This window comes from Gallus gallus, chromosome 10 (assembly GCF_016699485.2).
Source record: "Gallus gallus isolate bGalGal1 chromosome 10, bGalGal1.mat.broiler.GRCg7b, whole genome shotgun sequence".
Taxonomy (NCBI): Eukaryota; Metazoa; Chordata; class Aves; order Galliformes; family Phasianidae; genus Gallus; species Gallus gallus.
The window spans coordinates 3,004,627-3,026,473 of NC_052541.1; the positions used below are offsets into that span (position 1 = coordinate 3,004,627).

At 45.7% G+C, this 21,847-nt stretch overlaps 2 protein-coding genes across 45 annotated transcripts in view; one reads left to right on the forward strand and one right to left on the reverse strand.

Moving 5' to 3' along the window:
* HMG20A (high mobility group 20A) overlaps positions 1 to 19,209 on the reverse strand; it is a 161,258-nt gene extending 142,049 nt beyond the window's left edge. For 24 of the 34 annotated variants that reach the window (XR_006931004.1, XR_005862517.2, XR_003076918.3 and 21 more), the window contains exons 1-2: positions 18,866 to 18,944; positions 18,147 to 18,257 (exon numbers count right to left, since the gene is read on the reverse strand). The gene's annotated coding sequence lies outside the window, so the exon portion shown is untranslated. Of the gene's footprint in view, positions 1 to 5,877; positions 18,258 to 18,865; positions 18,945 to 18,979 lie in introns of those variants that run through there. The other 10 variants (XR_005862519.2, XR_005862518.2, XM_046899003.1 and 7 more) reach the window with 7 other exon arrangements.
* Positions 19,210 to 19,387: 178 nt separating this feature from the next.
* Positions 19,388 to 21,847, forward strand: part of PEAK1 (pseudopodium enriched atypical kinase 1) — a 92,267-nt gene continuing 89,807 nt past the window's right edge. For all 11 annotated transcript variants that reach the window (XM_040706168.2, XM_040706171.2, XM_046898868.1 and 8 more), the window contains exon 1: positions 19,388 to 19,499. The gene's annotated coding sequence lies outside the window, so the exon portion shown is untranslated. The remainder of the gene's footprint in view (positions 19,500 to 21,847) is intronic.

Below are 21,847 nucleotides of genomic sequence, written 5' to 3' on the forward strand. Positions count from 1 at the left end.
CTCTGAAGGGCAAAGAACAGCTCAGCTTTGTGGAACGCTAAGGAACGCCCGGGATTAGTCCTGTGATTACAGCAACATGGATATAACATCACTGTGTAGATGCCAGGGACCCAGCCAAGCCTACCTGGTAACTAGCCAAGATGAAGTTGGTATCAGAGCCGACCATCTCCTTGCATGGCCGACAGTGCAAGCCCACTTCCTGCCCAACTACAGTATCTTTAACTCCTACTGAACCTCAGCTGGAGCCCTACCATCCTCCTTCCTGCAAGAGATACGGTGCTTGCCCCAATTAGTTCTAGGATCAAGACATACTTTTAAAGTTCATTTCATCCCAAGTGACAGCTTGGAAATAATAAAGATACCTCAAAATGTGATATGACACACTATCAGAGAAGTGGGGTGTAATATTGGCCTTGAGTACCAACAAAACAGCCAATTTCAAGAAAAAGCAGACTGTTTGAATTGCTGAGAAGACAATTTCCTTCACCAATAATAAATCTGACATTCCGTTTTACGAGTGTGAGCTCTGCTCTATTCATTTCATGCCTCAATGGAAACATAGGAATATCTACTTCCTTTAGCAACAGCTTTACACCATCATAGCTACTACAGATGTTAGCTGATAAATGAACCTCTGGTATGCCTCCAATTTGTTCACTTAAGCAAATGCTCAGTTAATGTTTACAGCGGGAGATCATTGACAGTCTCTGTAAAATACGCATTATGTCAATCTAGCTTTTCTACCAGAAAGCGCATGTAACTTTCCAAACAAAACTATCCCTCCCATACAAGAAGGAAAGTGCAAGAAAGAAAAGGGACCTGAGGTCACATGAAAAGTGCTGAAGCTGGGCACTATCCAGCAAAGGGCCAGCAAGAGGAAGGTGAAGGGCCTACAGCACCTGACCTGACAGGGCATGCTACAGAAAGTGTGGGTTGCACAGTGTAGGCAGAGGAGACACGGGGCGGATCTAATAGGTGCCTACAGCTGCTGGAAGGACCCAGGGTGACAAAATGAAACGGCACAGGCAGTAGCTCGGCAAGTTCGGATTGGACACTAGGGAAAAAAGCCTCTGTACTAGCAGAGAGGTGGTGGTAGAGTGTATCGTTGCAGAGCTGAAATGCTCAGTTAAGCAAAGCTGACCTGAACTACTGTTGGCAATAGTCCTGCTTTGAGTGGGAGGCTGAACTAAAATAACCCCCAGATGTCCTTACTAAGATACATCTGCAGTTCTCTACATTGGAACTCCACATTACACTCGCTTTCAACTACTAGCAGTTCAGCCATAAAAAAACAACAAAAACCGACTGAAAGCTCTCAAATACAGTGCTTCCAGGAATGTGGGAGAGATTAGCTCTTTGAAGATGCTGGAGTGAGAGTAATCAAGTTTTGCTTTAGGTTACACTATCTCCTCTAGTTTTCACAGTCCCGAATTAATCTCTTCAAAAAAAAAAAAAAGAAAAAAGAAAAAAGAAAGCTTAAGTAATTAGACTCAAACCTCAGTATTTATGAACAGTATTATGCATGTCTGCAGAAAATAAAACAGCTTTCTTAGTTGTCCAGGCACCTCCAGCAGCCTTCTCAGCAGGCAAGGGCCTCTTCTCACCCTCACACCAATGCGGTGGCACTCCCTGCTCCCACACTTTCCCAAACAGAACCCAGTAGCTCTGCACCTGAACCACTCATTACCACGAGCTCAGTTCCTGACGCCCACTACAACCTTCTCACCAGGTCCCTGTGTGCGTGCTCACACCTGGAGCAGCAGCAGCAGCAAAGTTAGGCTCGCTTACTAACTGGACATCAACCTTGACTACATGTAAAAACAGAACATAAACACAGGAAACTGGGAGAACACACGCTTCATTCTTTCATTTTTTTTAACCCATATGCTTTAGATATGAACACTTTCAGTTGATGCTGAGGCAAGTACTAAAGAAAAATTAACAGCAGTGACTTTATAATGAATTCTCATCTATTCCAGTAAGCGAAAAAACAAGGCAGCTCCCCAGAAGCTGACTGAGAACTGATGGGAACCAACACAAGTCTCTCAGCCATTTCTCAAACTGAAGAGCATTCTATGCCTTTGCCCCAAAGCCACCGTCAGATCGTTACAACCCCAGTGTAAAGCTGCACGTTCATTTCAGGGGTGTAACAGAACGAGGAAAGCAGAAACGGGGGGAGAAGAGCAGCAGCAGGGGAAGAAAGGCATTTCTGCTTCTCAAACCTGGGCCTCTACAGAATTCACAGGACTTGAGAAGGATGGGTGGAAAGTCCCAGCTATGTTTGTTCAAAACATTTGTGTAGCTTTGTCATTAAAGCTCCATAGCACTTAACGAGATGTATTTGACTAAATTCAAGACACAAAAAACAATACATGTTCTCTTAATGGATAACAAATGTAGTTTTAAAATGAAAATAGTATACACCTACCCAAAAGCAGAAAGAAAAGTGTGAAACCGATGGCAAGCTCCAAACCTCTACAAGCACTCCAACACAAGTAAGCAGCATCCCTAAGCAAAATGAATGGCCTCAAACTAGAGCAGCTCTGAGCTCACTGCACTGCTACAGCACCCGTTGTGTTGGTTCCAGTAAAGGTGACTATATATGCAATTATAAGCATATCTTTTTTCATTCCTTCCTTCAGTCTCCAGGAAAAACAAAGACTTCACATTGCAGAAACTCCATAACAGTAGTCTAACTTGCAATTTAAGTTCTCTACGTGGACTCTTCACTTCCTATTCAACTCTACTCAGTACACAAACACGATTTGAGTATCACCAGGGAAAAGGAAAAATCTTACACAGCATGAAAACTGAAGTGCTGCCACACACAATAAGGAACCAAATAACTTAAAAACCAAGTTTGTTCTTAATCTCTTCTCATGCCCACTTTTGCAGGCTATGCCATATAACTGTAGTGTTCTTCCAGCATGAAAATATGAAGTAACAGACTGAATTGCACTTTGAGTGGACTGAAAGCTCCCATGTGATCTAATCTCTAGTCACATCTGTAGAGTAGAAAGGGAAAGAAAGTAGTTATATCACCAGTAAGAATAACCTATATCTGGGGCTAGAGAGGAACTCATCAGGAGCATCGTTACTATGGCTGCACAGCTAACAATGCTATTAGAGGGCATCAGACCTAAACACATGGGTGACTCCAAACCTAAAACCTAAGGCCAACCTTTTCTTTAAATGCCTTCTACGCACACAGTAAGCAGTAGCATCTGTCACAATCAACTTTCCCTTCTGAGAATTAGGTCATTTCATAGCATGAGCTCTGATGACCTCACTACCAGCTATGGCTTTGGGAGCATTACATCTGAGTGGGGGCTTCTCCTCTCCTACTTCCTTTTCCTCAGGTGTCTCATCCTCTGCCAGAACAAGGAGCTCCACAGTTTAACTTCCATAGGACAGCAGGTAGAAAAATTGTATCTGTCATATCACAGAACCACCGCAGCACTCCTTATCTAAGCATCGCAACCCAAGCATTTTGTAACACAGTTCATTTAAACTCAGATGCTTTATTGAGAGATCTTGCTTGACAAACTTGATTTCATTCTATGACAAGGTGACCTGCTTAGTGGATGAATGTAAGGTTGTCAGTGTGGTCTACCTGGACTTCAGTAAAGCCTCTGACACTGTCCCTTACAACATCCTCGTGGAGAAGCTGGCTGCCCACCCGCTCCACTGGGTGAAACACCGGCTGGATGGCCGGGCCCAAAGAGTTGTGGTCAGTGGAGTTAAATCCAGTTGGCGGCCGGTCACGAGCAGTGTCCCCCAGGGCTCAGTACTGGGGCTGCTTCTATTTAACATCTTTATTAATGATCTTGATAAGGGGACTAAGTGAACCCTCAGTAAGGTTGCAGATGACACCAAGTTGGGAGGGAGTGTTGATCTGACAGAGGGTAGGAAGGCACTACAGAGGGACAGGCCTCAATGGGCTGAGGTAAACTGTATGAGTTTTAATAGGGCCAAGTGTCAAGTCCTGCATTTTGGTCACAACAACGCCAGGCAACCCGAGAGGATTGGGGAAGAGTGGCTGGAAAGCTGCCTGACAGAAAGGAACCTCGGTGTACTGCTGGACAGTCAGTTGAATATGAGCCACCAGCATGCCCAGGTGGCCAAGAAGGCCAGTGGCATCCTGGCTTGGATCAGGAATGGTGTGGTGAGCAGGACTAGGGAAGTCATCCTGCCCCTGTACTCGGCCCTGGTGAGGTCCCACCTTGAGTACTGCATTCAGTTTTGGGCACCTCAATACAGAAAGGACACTGAAGTGCTGGAGCAAGTCCAAAGAAGGGCAACAAGGCTTGTGAAGGGCTTGGAGAATATGCCCTATGAGGTGTGACTGAAGGAACTGGGGCTGTTTAGTCTGGGGAAGAGGAGGCTGAGGGGATACCTTATTGCCCTCTTCAAATACCATAGTAAAAATGGACAAAAAATACAGGCGACCAAAATACAGATTTACAGGAAAAAATACCAGAGTTCCATTCCATTTGCAAGTAGTTTAAGAAACAAAAGGCAAAGATGCAAAACTCAGTTTTACACTCAGCTTATTTGGATCTCTGTGGCAAGCACTAAGAGAGCCATTAATACTAAAAGCTTGGTATCAGCTACCTAGCACTTGCAAAAATATATTTTTAAAAAGCAGAAGCGTTTGGTTCTGTGTTCTCCCCTTCTACACAAAAATGTATGAAGACGTGGCACGTGTAAGGAATCACACTACATAAAATCCCATTTTCTGGAAGTCAGGCCCCTATTCATAGCTGACAAGTCCACTGAGTAACTCCACATACAAAGGCAAGGAAATGCAGAGCCATGCTTGGTTCTCTCCCTTCAAACACGTAAGTTTTGCCTCAACAATATCCAGAATGAAACTTGAGATTTTTTAACAAGTCATTAATCACTACCCCAGGCAAGACCAGTCCTTCAGGCCCAAGGATGCCCCAGGTTTTGCAGTTCCATCTGTAAGAGCATCCACTGAGTCTCCACCGCTTCTTAGTCCAGCTCTCCCTTTCTCTGATGTTTCTCTAGGGTCTGATGACGTTATATTCCACTTGACATGATGTCTGCCAATATCCTTTTTTTATATTAACAAAGCAAAACAGATACCCCATTAAAAAGAACAATGACATAACAGACATATAAAACACATCTTAAGCATTGACACTTCTCTGAAACCACACTGACCATCCATCATGCAAGGCTTGGTCATTTTCCCATCCTAGTTTTCCCATTCAGCGAGGAAACAGTTACTTCTCTTGAAAATTTACATTCAATTCCTCTGATCATTTATGTCAGCAAGACTTAATCACTTCGCTATGTGGAATGTGAAAAGTGCCACGAGCAAAGCAGTTTATTAAAAAATGTAAATGAATGGACTCTGAAGTTTTTCATGATGTTTGCTCAGCTCTTAGCATTTACCAGCATTGTACAAGTGAAGCAAGAAACAATATAACTTAATGCTTGAATACAGCCACGACAATTTAAAATATCAAGTGAGTGTTATGAAATGAGAAGTAACTCTGAACACCAAAGAGCAGTGGTTGTGACTGACCAGCAAAGGTGTAAGTTACACAATTGAAAACAAAAGAATTCAACAGTGGATGTACGTGCTGAGATTGAGAAGCTGTTTAAAAGCAATTTTACCACTTTGGCCCTCTCAAAGCCTTTCTCACTGCGAAGGCTGTCAGGAAATTACAGCAAATAATCCTAGCTCACTTACGCTCTGAGTGGAAACTCGCTGCCGCCACAGAGGAACGCAGATTGGAATGTCTCACAAGTCATTACTGACCGCTTTACAGAATAGGGGGTTGAATACTTCAGATGTGAGAATATATCGAATAAGAGATGGAGTATATACTTAAAAGAGTGACTCACCACAGGCTCCGTGACCCAACACAAAAGCATCTGCTCTGACCCCAAGAGCAACAACGACAGCATGGAACTGGATGTTTTACATGCGCTGATATGGCACAGGGACAAAGGTTAGAGGAAATGAAGTGTGGGAAGAATAAATGATTCTCACACAGAACAGACAACCGATTCTGCTCCTTTTCAGACAGGACTCATCTTCAGAGAAAAATGACTCCATTTCCATACGCTTCTGTTCTCATTTTTCTTATGTGTGCTGTTGCCTTGAACTATTTGAACACAAAAAAAGTTTTAAAATATGATTTAAAGTAAATCATTTTTCTTAGCTTTTCTGCTGCGCAGAACAGAAAGATACACACTGATCTGCTACTTCTTTCCCTTTAAAAGACCAACAGAACTGATAATAGCCATTTTTTCCTAATAGAAAGAACAGGGCAGACTGGGAATAGACTGCTTGGGGAGCTTAGATTTTCTCATCTGTTCTTAAAGTTCTCTAGAAACAGATAAACATGCATCAGAAAGAGGCTTTGGTGCACTTCATACAAGGCAGTTCTAAAGAGTCCTTAATTTGGGATGGTTCCCACACAGCACACCATTGGCATCACGGAAGATAAATGGTATGAACCTCAGATTAGGACAGAAAAAGGAAAACAAGCACAAAAGAAGATACAAGGCTCAAGCAACTATGAAGAAATCAGTAGACAGCACTCGGAGAGCCTTGTCTGGATTCATGAAAAGGAACAGAAATAGAAAGGACAGTACCATCCTTAGAAAGCATCTCCACAAAGCATTCTCTCTCCTGGAAGTGCAGTTTGTTCCTCTGACTATTCCTAACAAGATTTTCTAACAAGATGAAACGTGTAAAGAACTTATACAGGGAAAGACTACAGTTAGAACACCAACAAAAGGCTTTAGGGAAACTCAAAGACTACTAACTGCATGCTCCCACTGAGCACACACCGGGATTCCCCTCGCACCAAGGGAGAAAGCACACACATTTTCACATCCTGTGAGAACCCATGTACTTCTGTGGCCCTATAAAGCCATTGATAAGAGAATGCAGATAAGTTAGAGAAAGCTTTACTTATCCTCTCCTTCATCTTCTAAAGGCAAGAGGAAATGATGCCACGTTGTATCATGACTTCAAAACAAGGGAGATATCCGCCCATGGCACAGACCTACTGGAGCAGGCTGACCACTTCCCAGTTCTAAGCATAAATCAGGCATGAGAGATGTCTGGGAGGTAGAGAGGCAGGCACAGAGCATGTTTCTGGTGCATCTGCAGCATACAAACCAAAAATACTTCATCCTGCTGCTGAAGTAGGATTAAAAAGAAAGAAGCCATGTCAGCAACACATCTGAACATCCTAGACTGAGTGCTTAAAACAGCATACAAACATTTGCAATGCTTCCTCTGACTCCCAGGCCATCTCCAGCAGACTGGATGAATTGCTCTGAAGACAGTCGCTCACTTCTACCACTGCCTTCCTTACTGATGCCACAATCTCTTCTTTGTGCCTATCATTTTTTTCTTTTATCACATGCAAGAAGCCAAAACGGGAAAAGGGAAAATAGTGACTAAGAATAGAGCAGAGCTCAGAGCCAAAGAGCAAACAAGAACCCAGAACAAATGTGATTAAGACCTATAACGTTTAAACTGCTTCCAACTTCCCTCTTTCATTGCTGCTCCTCAGGCGCTATAAACAAGGAATTGAAGGCAGGAAACACACAAGCTCTGAAAAGTAGAGTTGATCTATGTACACAATACATCTAGTCCTGAAAGAGAATGTAAAAGTTTTCATATCAGCTGAAGACTGAACTGACGGGAGGGTGGAGTTGTCATGTGTCATAGCCAAAGTCTCAAACACTTACACTTAAATGGTTCCTAATTCATCTTTACTTTTAAATGCTCTGAAAGGTATTTGGCATTCAGGTTTGAATATTTACCATATTTAACAAATAGCAAAGACCTATACTGCTTTTAAATTTCCTTTTGACGAGCTTGTTTCCATATATACTTAAGTAAATATGGTTTCTCTGAGATAAAACAAATATTATCCCAACATCTCTATATATGGCTAAAGAATCACAGCTGTTTTAAAGAAGGTCGTATACAAAATTTGTAAGAGCTAAGAATACAACTGAACTCCATAAACAGTCTCAAAAATGCTACTAACCTTAACCCTTTTATTGTGGACACCACAAAAACCACTTGATGCACTATTTCTTCTTGTGGTTACCCGCTCACTGCCCAGCATTACCCCATTTCAGACCCACAAAGGTAGCTGTGACAACCTGACTGCAACATACGATATGCGGGTCTTACTGGAAGGAGAAGTGAGAACCGAAGCCACAAGATCCATGACAGAGGGTCAATAACACACTGGTTTATATGGCATTAAAGTGAGAAAGAGGAAAAACACATGTATTCCAGAAGGGCTACAACATACGATCTCACCTCCATACAACCTAGTAATTAGAAGCTCGTCGCCTCAAACAGAAACAGAGACAAGGGAAACTGGTAGAAAACACAACATTAGGCAATACTCTTGTATTTTTGGATTTGTGGAACTGAAACATTTTCCAATGTAAATGCAGGCACAGTACTACCACCTCAGGAAACTTCCTCCCCTTGGTTGTCTTTTGCAGCCTGGCAGAAATGAGCACTGTACTTCAGGTAATTCCTGAAGATCTGTGACCACATTTAACCCCAAGCATTAGCTCAGGGGCTTTGCAGTTGGGTTAGACAATTGTCTTTTCAGCCACCAGCACTCTCATTTCATTTAGAAAGGGCTACTCCCAAAAAGCATTCCCAGCTGTACTTTTACTCCTCCCTGCACATCCCAGAAAAAGCATGACACTGCATTTTCAACATTACAATTGTAAAAGTAGAAAGCATTACAGTTTTATGAATGCTTTAACAATCACATTTGAGCTTACAGACTTCCTGAAATTAAACATTTGTTGCTGTAATGGAAATTTGGCTTCCCTGGTCTTTAGCAGTTGGCCAGAAAGGCTAATTCCCACCCTGGAACTGCTTCCTGACCTCTAGAAAGGGTCATCTATGTATAACCATAGAAAAAACATGCACATGGCATTCTGACATCCCATGGTAATCCTGCCAAGAAGAATCCTGCAGGTTTAGTCTGCATCTACAGTGAGCTTGCTTTTTTGTAACAAAACACACAAATATGGACCCTGGTCCTCCCCCAGCAAGCACACAGCTCCCCCAGCAGGCTGGCCATCTCTGCCACAGCTCCAATAAATGCAGCAGGGGACAAACCTTCAGAACCAGGCTGCACTGTGCAGTGAGTCCTGGGAGACAACGGAGCAATGCTGCTCATCTCCCATCCACAGTGTAACTAGGTCTTGTGCTTCAGAATGTAAATGATACCTAAAAGGGGAAGCTTATTATTTCCAATTACACCAATAAATCAAGCTTTTCCAAACTTTAGCCCGTGAAAATGGGATTTTTGGACAGTAGGAGCGTTACAGTTACTAAGCAAGAAGCATCTACTTCCCACTGAAACTGTACTCTGCTCAAGTACCCATGTCTCACTCCCCACCAACTTGTTCACACACCTGTTTCAAAATGCTTCCTGGCAGCACTTTCCAGTTCTACCTCATAATCCCACTTTGTATACATAAATGTATACCTCTCAGCCACAAAAGAAAATTCGGCAGATTCCAAGCCATTTTGCTAAGACCCACCCAGCAAACCATTAATGAGCAAAGCCATGTGTCAGTCACCACACTTCTTCGTAGGCCAGCCCCACCCAGTTCCACAGGAACAAAAAGGGAACAACATGAGAAAAGCCCAAACTCAAAGGACCTCCAGAAATATTTTATGGATGACAGTATGTTCTAATCCAATTTCTGTCCACCACTGTAAGTTTTCCACTCACACTCACAGTGAGTAATGTGTCCTTATGCTGTATTTCCTGGTTTTGCTTCTAAGATCTCAAATATCACTTCTTTTCAAACTTATTATCACTCAGAGTTAAGACTTCGTGTGGAAAAATATTCTGATCCTAAGAACAATGAATATGCTCTACAAAAAAACCATTGAGTGTGCAGACCACCAGGGCAGACTGTCCAGCTCAAAGTTTCTGGTCAACACAGGAGCAAACCAGCAAATTTGCCATCCTCATTGATGGCTTTTGTGCCACTGCAGCAATAAACACTGCTTGTTCTTATGGGAGACACTGTGACGAGTAGAAAACAGCATGCAGAAGCAGCTGAAAACATTCCTTTCAATTGCCACAAGGATAGAGAAGAGTATCAGGCAATACATGGAGCCAGGAGACAGACTCAATGATCCTTATGGGTCCGTTCCAACTTGGGATGTTCTATGATGGACCCCTTCCAGCCTTGACTAAACAATTCTTCCAGTAGTGTATCAGAGATGGAAAGCACACAACTACAGTAAGTGTTCACTTGATTCATCTATTAACAAGAACAATCTGGAGAGCACCTTAATGAGGAAAGCAGGACTTTGCCTCCAGTAAGCGGAGCTACATTTGGACTTCGACTATCACAGCACCCCACACAAAGGCTGCCTCCCTCCCCCACCACATTCAGCTCAGACTTGGTTTCCATTCTGAGTAAAAGAAGTACTTACTCCAATTTAAACCGTTTCAAAGCACTGTAGAAAATAATGGCAAGCTGCCACTTCAGACAGGACTTATACGTTAGGCTCACTATGCAGAATTCATATTTCAGAGATTTTAAGTAGGCTTAATTCACGAGCAGTTTTAATTTTCTTCCAACAAACAATTAGCTCGGGGTTGCTGTGCTTGCTACTCTGCTAATTAGCCCACTTGTTCAGCACTCACTGTCCTTCAAGTGGATGACAAGGCATAGCAAACTGCATATAACTCTACAAGATCATAGAGATGACAACTGAGGGACCAAGAACAAGATACTGTAACATCAAGTTCTTCATCACATGTAAGTTTTCATTTCTAGCCTCACAAGAGGGTTATGTGTATGGCAGTAGGAACTTAAATCTGAAAAGAGAGGCAAATGGATGAGGCCAGGCTCTTCTCAGTGGTGTGCAGTGACAGAACAAGGAGCAATGTCCTAAAACTTGAACTTAATTTAATAATAAAAAGCTTCAGCTAGTGACTGAGAGACTGCAACAGTTAGATAAATTCATTTTTGCACCAAGAACCACTACCTGATGCCTTAATTTCTCACTATGGCTTTAAGAAAACCAGATCCTGTTAGCCTTTGTTTCCTCTCTTCAATACAACCTCTTTCAGCTCTATCACCTGTCCCACATGGTATCACCTCCTTGTGGACGTCCACAAACCTCCCATAATTCTGAATTCCTGGCCAAAACTAGTTACAAATCATGGTTTGCCACTGCATTGAACACAAACAGTGGCAACACCTCCTACACACTCACCAGCCAAAAAGCAACTGATGTATCAACTGTTCCACTGATTTGTCATTCTCGCTTTGTTCCCTCAAAGATAACTGCCTAATTCCTTGTCAGCTTTTGCTGATGTACTGTCTGGCTTATTTGGGATGATTACTTAGTGCTTCGTTTATCTTTTAAACTCTAAGCTATTTAGCAGTAGAAACACAAGTAAATGCCACTAAACTCGTTACTCTGATTTGCAAAAGCCTTTGATTCCTCAAGGTTCTATATTTTCAATTACAATGTTATACAAATGTAGCTGAACTACTGAGATGCTACTGAGCAAGTTCAGAAGCAGACACTTACATTCCAAGTCTCAAAACCACAGGTATGACTGATACATTTCCTACTGTAAACTCTCAGCTCGCTAAGTAATATTTGCCTGTGATAACCAGCGTACCTTTCCCACAGCAGCCTTCAGATAATGCACTGCTGCAAGGCTGTGCTACCACAGTCCTGCTGCTCAGCACTGCACTGTCCTCTCTCAGCAGACGCTCGAGCTGGGAGGAAAGAACAATGCAACACAGCTACAGAGTACTGCATGCCTACATTTTAAAAGGCATTAATTAAATGTCTCTATAAGAACTCAATTATAGACACTTATCTGACTAACGCTACTGACCTCAGAGTAGAGATTAAACACTTTCACATCAATGAAGAGAAAAGGGTTCTGCATACATAATTCTCAGAAGTCTATAATAAGACATTGTGATAAAAGCTGAAATTCTGTCTTTTTGAATGCATAGGAAATGCAAGAGATTTCCAATCTCTTCTGTCTTCCCACTCATCAATATGAAGATGTAACCCCTTTCTGTGCACTATTTGCATATCAATACACACAATACTCTTCCAAATAACAGCAGTATAGGAACAACCTTCAGGAAAATGCTGGAAAGTTTCTTGTAAGCAGCTGTTTCCTACATGCTTCTGATACATGTCTTTCCAGTAATCCTCCTGAGGAACGGCTTCGGGACAGAAAGCAAGTTGCTCTTAATTGGGAATGAGATCACGCAACTAACTTACCTTAAAGGAAATGTTACATAATGGTTACTGAGACCTGTTGTAAGGATTGATTGTAACACAGTGACCTTGTACAGCTTCCCATGGTAGCCGTCAGCTGGATTTTGTTCTGCTTTTTTATGCTAGAGCCCATATGCTAATAGTGCTTATCAATAAATTCTGATCAGGCTGTGATTTGATAAACTTATCCTCTTGAGAAGTTAAACAAATGCAGCTCCTGCAATCACTTTCAGACTGAACACAGACCTCTAAGTAGTTCTCAGAACTGAGTGACAGCAAGTCCAAGTAATCAACGACTTTCAAATTGATGCCATTTTGTCCAAAAACATCGCATTCCAGAAAGCAGGATAAATCAGGCCCTATGTGGGACTCCAAACTGGCATTTAAAAACTCAGGAATCACAAACAAATGATTCAGCAGCTTTTCTTCTCCCTTCCATCTTTCCCATATTCTGAGCTTAAAGTATATGATTTTTCTTCCACATTTAGTTTCAGCAGAACACAAACATTTCAGGCCTCATTCTGAACCTTCATGTATTTGGATACAAACGAGATTTAAGGGCAGGGTACAAGACTACTGAACCACAGAGGCTTGCTCCTTTCTCACCTGCCTGTGGCCATGCGTGGGCTTTTCATTGAGTTTTTCTAACCCTGCAATTCTTCCCTTTGGGAGAAGAGCATGAAAGAACAGAAGATGGGTATCTTCCACCATCTCAGCTACATACTTCAAAAGACTCAGAGAGCTCAAACATCAGAGCTTATAAAAATAAAAAGGCAAGAATGCATATGGAACCTCCCACTTCTACCAGTGGTGAGCACAATATACAAATTTACATGAGCCACCCCCAGATACCAGCAGTTCTTGCTAGCTGGACTCTCTCTGCTAGCAGACTGACGTTGAGAGTTTTGAGATCATCTGCCCAAGTGAAGAGAAGCCAAGCCTAGAAGGAACAAACAACAGTCCTCCATTGCCAAAGGCGAGATTAGCCTAAACCTATTTAACTACCACCTACTTCAATCACAGCATCTTCAGACTGGCAGAGCTCTGGTCATTAGACAATGTCAGTGTATTAACATGCTAAAGAAACAGTAGTTTTGCATTGATGTATGTTTTTAGTTGACACCAGGTGAAATGGTTCAGCATGAAGCAAGCACAGCAGCTGGCACGGGAAAGAAGGATGCAAGTAGCACAGCCAATACTGACCTAAATTTCTGTAACTCCACGGCCTGAGATTCAGCTTCTATCCCCCTACAACTCAAGTGATGTCAGAAATGAAAAACACTGGAAAAGATTCCAGTAACTGAGGGCCCTAAAATAGTCATAAGTGGGAGGAAATCTGAATACCAGAAAAAAAATTAGGATTATCTCATAAGCTGACTTGACATTTTCAGGTTTTTTTCCTTCCAATGTAAAGCTAAACATTTATTCTGTTAATGAAAGATGAGATTCTTTCCCACGAGTCTGGAAATAGAGAACTCTAAATCCCACAGATTCTGATTATTTTTCTAACAAGGGATATTTATGACGTTGCTTCTTCATATCTTATATGAATTGCAGAATATTTACTCTTCTACCTTAATTAAACTGAGCAGAAGAATAGTTAAAGACAAATTCATTCCCGTGTAGTGAAACAGTGAGGATTAAGGCAAATATTGGTTGTCTCAGCTCCATTTCAGCCATAGCATAAGACGTGCAATTCCAACTACAGCATACTGCAGTAACAGCCTGAGCCAGCAGTCTGCTCCAAAAGCCATTGATATGGTTACCTGCCACAGAAATAAACTGGATGCCAGGGCTGACAAGAACCCACTATGTCATACTTTTAGATAACTACATTGCTACCCAGGCACAGATGAAGAACATCTTCATTTCTACGGCTATTATTTGATCTTGCCCTGGCAAAGTTTAAACTCCAGCAGAAGAAGTGAGCACATGGTATCGTGTAGTGCTCCACAACCTCCACTAAGCCTGACAAGTTATTCCCGGGTTAACTGTTTGGAATCACAGAGCTTCAGATCCTGTTTAAGAGCCCTCCTTTGCTGCAATGATCACAAACACTGAGATGCAACAAGCAAGAACTAATGTAGAACTCACTCATTAAAATACATACCCTACAGGAGAACTTAAGAGCACTTAAAAATGTCTACATAGTTCGAGACTTCAAAGATACATTCATCCACTGTAGAAATCCTATATAATTTGACTTATGAGAGCAAGACACTCATGTATTCAATGCAGTGGTAGCTTTACAAGGAACATCTTCTTAGATTAACTCCTGAATTCTGAACTTCCATCTGTTCGGTAACAGAAGACGTCCTTGTCAACGCCCTGAATAGGTGAAAACAAATACAAGGAGGTGTGTGTTCTTAAAGAAAAGCTAGCTGTGGAGAAGTAGAAAACCACCACCGCACCACGGAAAGAGGTTTGTAGTATTATTAAAAAACACCACTAAAACATACTTAATACACAAACTTCCTCCTACCTCGGTGCACCACTTATCCCATACTGGGAACACTTCCCCCACCCGCCTTCATAGCAGAAATGCAATGTTAGCAAACTCTAGAGTTAAAAGTGTGAAAGAAGATTCACAGTTTACTGTTTCCAATACTTGGCTTGATGCTGATTTGTTTTTCTGTTGTATATTCTCATGCTATTACCAGAACTTGTTTTGTCACAGTTCTCTCCTCTGCTCTCCCAGCTATGGAGACTGACACTTGACTTTCCCATTCATGATGCCAGACACCACGTCTTCTGAGCACTGGTGTGGGATGCTCTTGATTTCACTTAATCAGAAATTCAGCTTTGCATCAACAAATAACGATGGCCCCAGAATCATAACCATGAGATGATTACTTCACCTGCTCTTACACAAATGGAACAGCCAGTTCGTTCTTACAGAACATCCACTCACATGCCTTGTTTTCAGCAAACACTACACCAGGGCTAAAAATCATCATGCCTTCTTATCCCCACGGCTTTGAAACAGCAACCGAGGAAATTCCAAGCTAAATAATGTTTCTTTTCTGAGCAACAAACAAAAATCCACAAAAACACTAGCTAATTCCATGCGACTTATCTGAAGAGGACAGGACAGAGCTAATTCAACTCTACCGACCACCATTTATTTAACACTGAGAACCCATTCAACTAAAGCAAGTAACTGTACTGCGAGTTTATACACATATTTAGATCTCATCATAGAAATAAAAAATGCTCACTGGTCATTCCTTAACCTTGTGTACATATATATCTCTCATACCCGGCACGTGCTGGGACAGCCACCACATGCAGGGGACAAGCTGGGTAACTGTTTCATTGAGTAGCTAATTATCCTCATGCAGTTCAACTTCACATTGCAGCTAGCAGCACCAAGGGGGACTGTCCTGTATGTCCTGCAAACCACACAAGCCTTCCCTCAAGCCAGAAGTGGTGCACAGATGTGCAGCATGCTGCTTTAGGGGGCCAAAGGGACAGCAACTCAATGCCATTAAATGGATGAATTCTTTCCTGACAGTGAAATCCCCTCATCTGCTACACAGTCAGATAAACATCAGGATAACCCAAGTGGACTTTTAGCAACAGTATTGACCCAGAGCATTTAAGGTCCAGTACTCCCTCCCATCCAGTACCTGGAGCAGCTTCACATTAGTTTAACCATGGGCCTTACCACTCATCACACCCAGCCACACTCAGCTCTGTGTTCATGCAAATGTTTGGTTTCCAGCTTGAACAAACTCCTTAGCTTGTTCAGCACCTACATAAAAATCACTTTCATCTCATCAGCTGTTTGAAGTACCTTGTCAGAGCCTGCAGGAGTACTGGCACTAGAGAGTACCAGCAGCTAAGACTCACTGGCTCCAGCTCCTTCAGAACAACACAAAGCCCAAACCAGACACACCAACACCTATTTGAAGTCCCAGCAAATAGTGTAGATGACTTATTTTGAAAGGTGATTAATAATACTTTGTCACAAGTTTCTTTTGGCCACAATCAATCCCTCAAATACCACAGAATAATTAAAGATATGAACCTCTCAGAGTTAAAAACACCAATGGAATGAGAGCAGACCTTTACCCAAGAACTCTTCTGTATTCAACACCAGAGGAATAAAAAATAGAACAAGTCAGAAACAAATTCCATCAGTCCTACATCACTTGAATCCAGTTAATAACTGACACTTTCACTATCCTCATTCCCTTGAGGATGTACTTCACACATTGTTGCCAGTGGTAACAAAACTTCACGTCACTCAGCCTTTTGACTGGAGCAATTCTTCTAATTTTCACGCAATAGCAATTTATAAAGTACAGGTTAAGGGTGTCAGCTGTTCACCTCATCACTTATCACAGCCTTAATAACGGAGCAGAACATCCCCAAGTCTCAGGTTCCCGTGTACCTGAAAAACAACCCAACCCACAAGAATCTCAGAAACAGTGAAGTATAACAACATTTCTTTTTGTTATTTATTCTAAGCCATGCTAGCTCCCTGGCTCAAAAACCTGAAATTACTCAGCCAAAGTCAGCTACTGCTATAGCGTCCTGCAAAGAAGAGCAGAATCATCTGTTTCTGTGATGAAAATCTTTAATAAGCCTGTTTGAAGAAATGCTGCTTCCATTTAACATTTTTACTGATTAAGTTTCTTTAATAGGAATGCTCTTACCATCATTTGCGAAAGACAAGCTCTGCTTAAAGCACATCAGCATTTGGGGAAGTAAGGTCAAGGAATAATGAAGATTGCCTAATAACATCCAGAACTCAGCATTCAGTTATTCTACTCCATTTGCTTTCTCCTAACCCCCAACTGCACTCATAATCTGAGTGAAGGCTTCACACAAAGGCATGCCAGTCCAGCTCCAGCTGCAGTTCCCCAAAAGTTGTTGGTATCAAACCTTTCATCAGCAGCCTTCAGAAACAGAACGCCCAACCTCAGGGCTGCCCCTACAAGTCAGGTATTAACACTGCAAGCTACTCTTTTCAGATATGCACATTAATCCTTAAATAAGACCGTTAACAAACAGGTACACCCCCACAATCACATCATTACAGAAGAGATTGATACAGGGCTGGTATGTTTGCAGTTTCTTGCCACCAAACCTATCTTACAGGTAGCAACACCAATGCCAATGTATAAATAACTTCCAGTCGCTTTGCCCTCAAAAAGCAGTACAGAATTATTGGACAGCCTTAGCTGCTTTCAAAACCCCACCAGCTTTAAAAATTAAAGAAAAAAGACATTTCTGAAAACAAATTGTTCTTAGTACATTCATACCAACAAGGCACTTATAGCCACAGTGTTTTTATCCACCTATTCAACTCTTAAAAAGTTTAACGGTTTCCATCAACACAGGAAATAATACCCTCCTGTTTCTAGAGGAAATCATGGAAGTAAAACAAAAAAAGCTCAAAGGAAATAGATCTGGAAGATCTCCAAAGCCAATTCAACAAGAAATTGAAAGGGCATTTTATTATGGCACAAGAGCCCAAAGGAAAAAGCTTAATTCACCTACTCTCCTCAAACATGCACATTGGTGCTCACTTGTGTTACCCCTCCCCCTCAGAGGTGATGATCAGAGGAGTGTCTCTATGGCTGTAAGAACAGCTGCTCCACCTGTGCTGCTTTAGCACTGGTGTGTGTCCCATAACGCGTGCCACAATGCTACAAAACCCAGCACAGTTCCACGCATGCTTCAACTGGGGGGAGTAAAGTTCCTCCAGCCACAGCCTGGGGAGGGCAGGATGGGCAGCAAGAGTTCAGCAACTCGTATCAGCTTACACTGGGACACAGGGAATAACTCCGCCAGGCGGGTACAGAGCAGCAACTCGGCTCACCCTCACTGCTTCTGCTCAGCAGTCCGGGAGCACTGGGGAGCTCAGCACGCCTCAGCTCTGTGGGCAGCCCTCACCATCAGACACAGCCCGTGCCCGCCGAGGGAACGTGTCCTGCAAGAACAGAAGATGGAAGGCATTTAGAAACTATACCCGGCTGCTGCACAGGAATTTGTGTGTCACCTTCTAACAGATGATACACGCAGAGCTGAACCCTGTTCTCAGTTGCTATGAAAGCATTCCTCTGGAAACGGGGCTCGCTCTCTTCTCACTCACAGAACGGGCACCTGTCAGGTTGCTCTCTACGCACCTCACCACAAGCAGGCAAAATAAAAAGATTAAATTTATACTGGGAACGGTGGGGTTAAGTCACACACTGCAGTTTCTCTATTTTGACCGAGCTGGAGGGCAAGGAAGGCAGCAGGCCGAGAGCCCTGCTCCGTAAGGGACTACTGAGGGGACGTAATAAAGTAACGGGTAAGGAGAGCGGAGGAGCCGCGGGGAACCGCCGCCTTTTATCACCGAGAGAAGACGCGAAGGCGATGAGGACGAAGACACGCGCCGAGCGCTCAGCCCCACGCGAGCCGCAGCGCTCCGCAGGCCCGAAGCCGCGGGCAGGCCGGGCAGGCCGGTCCCAGCACGCCGCCCCCAGCTCGCCGCTGCGCTCCGGGCCGCCCCGGGCGGTGAGAGGGCCGAGCAGGCCCGCGGCCCTCCGCACTGACCTGCGGGGCTCGGCCCGGCACTACGCGTCCCCTCGGCCCCGCGCCGCCGTCGCCGCTTCCCTCACAGAGCCGCATCACCGCGCCTCCACCCGCGCGGATCTCTCCGCCCCTCACCGCAGCGCTGCCCGGAGAAGCCCCAAAGAGAGCACGGGCTGGAAGCACGCGAGCCGACCCCAGCAGCGCTTTCTCTCCCTTCCCCTTCCCTTTCCACCGCCTCGGAGCAGAAGACCAAGCTACACACCGGGACTACTTTTTTCGCGCGGGCGGAAGAACACCATTACCTTTCGCGCAGAGACTTGAAAGCCAGAGGCCGCGCGCCGCGCGCGGTGCATGCCGGGACGTGTAGTCTTCCCCTGAGGCGGGCCCGGCGTGCGCCCGCGGCCGCGCTCCACCCCCTCGCCCCCCCTAGCCAATGGGCGGCCGCGGCGGGCGGGGACGCACCGCCCCCCCGTGCGCGAGGGGGCGGGGCCGTGCCGCGGCCGGCGGCGGCCGGAGTTGGTGGTGCGCGCGGGCGCGGCGCTCGCAGCCCGTCCCGGGACTCGGCGGAGCGCGGCCCGGCGGCCGGCCGCCCTCAGCGAGCCTCCTCGCAGCCGCCGCACTCGGGAGGCGCCGCGGGGCCGGGAGTCCCCGTCAGGTGAGCTGTGGGGGGCCGCCCCTCGGGCGGGGGGCGCCGCGGGGTCGGGTTTCCTCGGCGGGGCCCCGACCGCGGCCGCGCGGGGGGAGGCGGGAGGTGCGGGTGAGCGGCGCCGGCTGAGGCGCTCCGTCCGCGAGCGGAGAGCGGCGCGCGGCGGGAGAGGCGGCACGCGGCGGTGCGCTCCGCGGTCGGAGCGAAGTTGCGTCCGGGCGGCGGGGACGGTGCCTTTGTTCGGGCTGCGGCTGCCCGCCTTCATCCCCGCCGCGCTGCGCGTGCGGACGGCGCCCGGCTGCGCTCCTCTGCCCCGCGCCGGGACGCCCCACCGGCGGGCGCTGCTCGGCGTCTGCCCTTCCCGGGGCAGTCCCCGTGCGAGGAGATGTCTGGCGGACGAACAAGTTGGAGCACGCCTCCCCTGCCTCGTTCCTGGGTTAGCGCTCCCGGGTCTCTCCTTTCCTTTTCCTTTTTCCTGTTGAGCGTCCCTTTTTCCTACGGTCGGAACGGAACGACGGTTTCCCCACTCGTGCTCGTTGCTTGCTCGCTCCTCCTGACGTCTGACACAAAGCCAGCTTTGGGGTGACTTCACCCCGGCAGCCGTTTCCCTTTTACATCATGTGCCTGTCAGACCTGCCTATCCCCGGGCCTGGGATCGGCAGCCCGGGGCTGGTGGGGCTGCTGGGATGGCCCAGAGGCGCTCTGTGGCTGCTGCCACCTGCCCTTCCAGCCCTGCTTCACAGCATCCCTGCCCAGCTGCCCCCTGCGCTGCAGCCGGGGCCACACGTGTGGTATGGAGGTGTGAGCTGCTGTGCTGCCGTGGGACGTCATGAGGACGTGCGGTGTGGAAAGAGATGGCAAAGAGAATGCTTGGCCGGGGAACCTGGGAACAAGACTGTTATTATGCTGCTGTCGGTGTGATAAGTCCAGGTGTTTTTAACCTAGTTACGATAGAACAGCAGCGACCAATGAGCCACGGGCTGGTTCATTGAAACAAAGTTCAAGGAAATGATGTTGAGTCGACTGCAAGGCACGTGTGGCATCTCATGGCTGACAGCAGCAGCCAGGAGCCATCAGTGCAGCCTCATTCACTCCGCAGTCCCATCAGGTAAGACGGGAGGGAGAGGTGTGCGTCCCCACAGGGCTGGCACAGCACGGAGCCCACAGCAGTGCTGCACGGCTGCGGGGTGCTCCCACGCAGCACTGCTGCTCAAGGAGTGAGCACTGCCCTGGGATTTATGCTCTGCTGCTTCACATGGTATCAGCACAACGATGTAGGATTGCTGTTACCCTCATTCGAAGTTCAGAGTGGAAAAATGCAGGCAGAAGTGGAATGAGGCTCTGCTTGTTGGCTCTTAAAGTGGAGAAGGAGGCGAGAGCTTTACAGTTTGTGGAGTGCCAGTGACAAGGACAGAGCGCTTGGTTCTATGAGCTAGCAGTGCCAGTCACTGCTCCCATACCTCAAGCTGCCCTTCCAATACATGGTGGTTTAGCGTGGTAGCCTGCGTGTTTCCTTTTGGTTTCTCCAAGTCATAAGCAGAGATTGTGGCCCGCGTGGGAAGAATGTCAGTCTTCCTTCTGCCGAAGATGAGTGGCTGAGTCACTGAAGCAGTCTCTTTCCCCATATCTCTGCAAGTGGACTGAGCGGATTTGAGATTGCCCGATGGCTGAGAGGTGTGGATGGAGGCGGCTGCACTGTGGGCGGTTAAGCTGGACGAGGGTGGGTTTAGAGTAGGTATTAGGAAGACATTCTTTGCCGTGAGGGTGGTGAGACACTGGAACAGGTTGCCCGGTGAGGCTGTGAATGCTGCTCCCTGGAAGCACTCAAGGCCAGGTTGGATATGGCTGTGTGCAGCCTGGGCTAGAGAGAGGTGTCCCTGCCTGGAGCAGGGGATGAAACGAGGTGATCTTAAAGGTCCCCTCCAACCCGAAGCATTCTGTGAGCAGCAGGTACTGGGATGGCAGATGGTGGTGCCAGGCACACGGATAGAAATGCACCCAGCAGACCCGGTGCCCATCCTGCATGGGCTGTAACACGGATGCTTTTGCATCAGTTATAGTAGCAGTAACAGTGTAAGAAAGGCCATCCTGCTGCCGTCACTGTTGATTTCAGGAGGTGTGCGTAGTGAGGCTCTTGGAATCAAAGCAAACAAACAGATGAAGTGATGCCAGGCCTCACACTGTGGGCTTCTGCAGTGCTTGTTTTGGTAACACCTTGTCTGAGGCGGCAGGCCAGCGTGGTGCTAAGGGGTGACATCCTTCCTTTATAAAGCCACTGCTATTTTAAACAGTACTGTGACAAGCACAGCGTTTGGCAGATAAAGGCCAACTCCTGGTGCTTGGGCAGATCTGGGTTG